This window comes from Maylandia zebra, unplaced genomic scaffold (assembly GCF_041146795.1).
Source record: "Maylandia zebra isolate NMK-2024a unplaced genomic scaffold, Mzebra_GT3a scaffold25, whole genome shotgun sequence".
In the NCBI taxonomy this organism is placed as follows: Eukaryota; Metazoa; Chordata; class Actinopteri; order Cichliformes; family Cichlidae; genus Maylandia; species Maylandia zebra.
The window spans coordinates 133683-138517 of record NW_027490055.1 but is presented as its reverse complement, the minus strand read 5'-3'; positions in this window follow the sequence as shown (position 1 = coordinate 138517).

Sequence of the window (4835 nt, the reverse complement as noted above, 5' to 3'; positions counted from 1 at the left end):
TGAAGTTAACTTGGATAAATTATAGTTAAGGAGTATCACAGATAACGCCTACGTGAGCTGTGCGACTGTTCACCACTACGCTGAAATCAGCAGGCTATTACTGAAATACACGTGCTACATCATAAACTATTATATAAATAGGGAGGTCCTATTAACATGTTTAGTTTTAAAGGACACCTTCCTGCCTTTAGTCTCATTCATGAGCAGTATTAGTTTTCTTCTAACATCCAGAAGTCTGCACGATGTGTTTCATAGTTTGTAACAAGCCTTTGACAGGTAAACATAACATGACCGAAAAAGCAAAAAAAAAAAAAAAAAAAAAAAAAAGAGAGAGAGAGAGAGAGAGTGTTGACATAATGTTACGGCTGTGGCCATGAGGACCCTGTGTGGGCTGTTTTCTTTCTGTGTTTCTGTACTGTGCTTAAGACTCTTTCCAGGTCCCTCCCCTAATGAAGAGTAGTGAGCGGCTGATTGGACCATGGAGCGGGTGACTACCTTCAAAAAGCCGCTCTGACAGATATACAGAGAGAGGGAGAGAGAGTGGAGCGAGCGAGTAGCTTGACAGCCGACGCGGCCCTGACCCTGACTTTCCCAGCCTGTATTTTTATTGTGTATTTGTGTGAGCGTGAATTGTGAAAGCCGCTCCTAGCGCATTAGCTGAGAGCGTAGGCACTCTTGGGCTGAAGCGGAAGGGGTGAGCCGCCTTTTCTTTTGGAACCGTTTTCTCCTGTTTTCCGGGTAGGGAGCGAGGGATAGCTCTGTCATTTGTTTGTTCTGTTTCTTTCCTAGGGTTTAGTTAGTTTTTCTCTGGTGGGACTTAGTTGGTTTTGTTTATAATTTTGGCCTGGGCTCACCCTGGAGCTATGCTTCTTTTCCTTAAATAAAATCACCTTTCTACTCACAACTGGTTTGGATGTTTGGCTTGGGAACCAGGGCGGGGATTTGTCTCTCTCTCTCCTCCAACCTTATGTGCGTCCCTACACGCCTAGACTAGGGGGCGTAACAATAAGAAGAGAAAATACTCTCTTTTTTTTTTTTTTTTTTTTTTTTTTTTTTTTTTAAATGACATCAGAAACAGCAGTATGCGACATTACGTGATGGCAGAGCTTCAGTTCATCCTTTGTCATTTTTTTTTTTTTTTTTTTTTTTTTAATAAATAGGACAGGGGGAATGAATGAGAGAGAGAGGGGGAGAGAAAGAAAGAAAACCCAAGGGAAGAAGAGACGGTGAGAAGGGGGGGGAAGAGAGACAAAAAAAAAAAAAAAAAAAAAAAAAAAACTCCTGGGTCACCTGTATGGAGAAAAAAAACAAACAAACAAACAAACAAACAGAGGAGACAGCAAACAACAAAGAGCAACATAATAATAGAGAAAACAAAGCACCATCACAATAAACTAGCTAGTCATAGATATCAGTATTTACTAAGTAATAAACGATATTGTGCAGCACGCAAGATAGACAGCGCACAGTGTGCTTTGAGGCAGCAGCCAAGAAAGCTTTAGTCCGCGTCTGTGAATACCCATGTGTGCATACCTGTGTGGATCAGCATGCTTGCATTCCAAAGGTTTCTCCATGTAATGATCTGCTAGGGAGTGTGGGGGGGCCACAGCCCCGTCCTCCAGGGTGTGAAGCGGGTATGGAGGAGATCAAAACTCCAGACATCCAGAGGCCCCCAGAACACAAGAGACCATGGAAGACCAACAGAGGGGCAGCCGCGCCACTGTTCCAGTAAGAGCTGAGGAGAGTCCCAGATGAGGGCTCACTCAGCAGCCGCGGAGCAGAAGCCAGGGGGGGTTGCAGTGACGCGCCCGTGAGCTCCGCCGGCCCCCAGCTGCGCCTGAGTGACCGAGCCCTAGGCCGAGAGGCCGGGGGCACCCCACCTCCAAAGGGGCCCGAGCGAGCCCCAGGCCCCAGGCCCCGACAAGCGGCCGCCAAGGAGTGAGCCGGTGTGTACCCGGACGCCCACCCCCAGACACAAAGAACCACCAACACACCGACACCTGAGGGAGTCCGCCACCGGCAGGGGAAGTGGTGGTGGGTGGAGATAGGCCTCCAAACCTTGGAGGGCCTGAGGTGTCCCCAGAGAGGTGGCGTCTGATACCCAACCTGACATATAGACACAGACATACAGGCACACACAGACACAAACATCCATTCCCACCCTCATGCTCTCATATGCACTCACTCCACACTCAACCAACGTGGAGACAGACATAAAGAGACGCTGTACACACAATCACACTCCCCAAGCGTACTCTACAAACCGGGTCTAGGTACCCTTGCCCCTGGAGGGGGGAATTGCACCCAGACCCAGGTGGTGTTACCCTTTTCCCTGCGGTGGGGAGAGGCAGACCACCCCGACTCCGCAGCAGCAGGGAGGCCCCACACCCCAGACCGCAGTCGGACGGCCAACTCCTCCTACTAGCCCTCCCGCTCCAGCAGGCCGCAGAGAATGGGGGTGGGAGAAGACTCCAAACCTCCCTCCACCCGCTCATTGTAGTGTTGATGCATATGTGTTCTAAGGTGCAATTAAAACCCAGGAGGGCATGGAGCTACCTGCCAAGGAGCAGCAGGTAAGCGCATAGTCCCTCCTGCTAACCCTCAATGACTAAGTGTATTTAAAATTGAGAGGTGGGCAACGACGTCAGGGGTGAGGTATACACCCTGATGGTGATTTGGACTCCGTGATTGTGCCCACCCCCAAGATCCTATATGTATGTGTAATGAGAGTGTGAATAATGTGAATGTCTAAGTTGTGGGATAAAATTGAGGCAGAGGCAGCCAGAAGGGGACGGGGGGGGGGGGGGGGGGGGGTAGCCTCCTCTGCACCCTGGTGACATACCCCCACTCCAAGGCCCTGCATGTGTGGGTGGTTGTGGAGGAGCGGGAAGAGGGAGGCAGCTGGAGATGGGGAGGGAAGGAAGGGAGGGGCAGGTAACCCCTCCCTGGGGCCAGCTCCCCCGCTGACCCCAGTAGGCACTCCCACCCTCCGCGACCCGCCAGGGAAGGGGGGCCCAGGCCCATCAGACCGGGGCCCAGTGCAGTAGCGCCCCCCGGCTCCACAGAGCCCTGGACAGTCCACCCAACCCCACCACAGAGAAAACTGCACCCACCCCACCAACCACACATCTTCCAGACTACATAAGACGGTAAACGCCCAGGCTGAGATCTTCCTCCACCTCTCCTGTATCTCCCCCTCCTGCAGAGAGTTCCTGAGAGAAGAAAGCTCCTGCCAGATGTGACCATCCCCCCCACCAGTTGAAGAGCCCCCCAGGCGGCTCGATGCACCGGCGGCACCCTGCTCCAGGGCCGGGCCCCCATGCACCCACCCGCCCACAACCCCGGCAACACACCAACCAGGACCCGAGCCCCCGAGGCCCGGCCCGGGCCCCCGCCCAGAGACGGAGCACCCCCAGAACCTCACGCCCATCCCGGACCCACCCAGGGGCAGCCAGGTTGCCAGGTCAGTAACCCACGTCCGTCAGCACAGACCCTCCCCTAGCCCCGCTGCACGCAGCCGCGAGGAAACAGTCACCTGAGAGCCAACAGAGCCCTCAACCGGACGTGACCGCTACCCCGGGTTGAGCCCCCCAAGGAAGATGCCTCCGGGGAACCCCCCGACGCCCTAAGCCTGTCCCTACCCCCTTACCAATCACAACAGTGAAGGCGGGACCAAACTATGACCCCCCACCCCCACTAGGTGATGGAGCTGATAAAAGGGGCCCAGAGCAATTGATCTGATGTGGTGGCAGAGGCTGTGTCAAGACTAATGTAATCTAATAGATAATTTCTATATTGGTTAGAATTAAGATTATTTTTATTTTTCCAGTTCATGAGGACTGTTTTCTTGGCTATGCATAGGGCAGTGAAGATCATATGGGCTATATTCTTTTCTGAAGTGACATTATCTAAGCTGCCCAACAAACACACTAAGGGGGAGGTTGGAATGTTACATTTCAGACATTTTGATAAGTCTTCACATATCTCGCGCCAAAACTTTTGCACTGGTGGACAGAACCAAAGAGCGTGGATGTAATTGTCTGGTGTATTGCCTTGACAGTGTGAGCAGTTGTTGGAAGATGTAAAGCCCATCTTGAACATCCGATGACCTGTATAGTGCACTCTATGAAGTATTTTGTATTGTATTAATTGCAGACTGGGATTTTTAATTAATTTAAAAGTTTTTAAGCAAATCTGAGACCAGAAGTTTTGGTCTAGGTTGACTGATAAATCTGCTTCCCACTTTGCAGTAGGAAGGGATATTGATTCATCTAATTTAGAAAGTGTTCTGTATATTTTAGATAATAATTTGGGGGATTTAAGAGTAAGAAAATGTGCCGCACTTAGTGGTGTTTGTAATTCAACTTGACTGAGGTTAAATTTCTTTTTTACTATGGATTTAATTTGTTGATATTCTAAAAACCTTGTCTTGTTGATCCCATATTGTTCAACTAGTCTGTCAAATGGAATAAATTCTGTTCCCTCTAATATATGTTCTAAGTATTTAATTCCTTTACAACTCCATTCTGGGAAATTAATCATATTATTGTTTTGTAATATGTCAGGGTTATTCCAGATAGGTGTACGTTTGCATGGGATTAATGAAGACTCCGTTATTTTTAGAAACTCCCACCATGCTGTTAGAGAAAAGCTGATGTTGATACTTTTAAAGCATTCATATCTTTTGATGTTTGAGCTAATAAATGGTAGGTCTGAAATCTCTAGATCCTTGCATAGTGCCTGTTCAACATCTAGCCAGGGCTCAACTAAGAAGGTATGTTTTAACCATTCTGAGATGAACTGAAGCCTGTTGGCTAAGAAGTATTGGTGAAAAT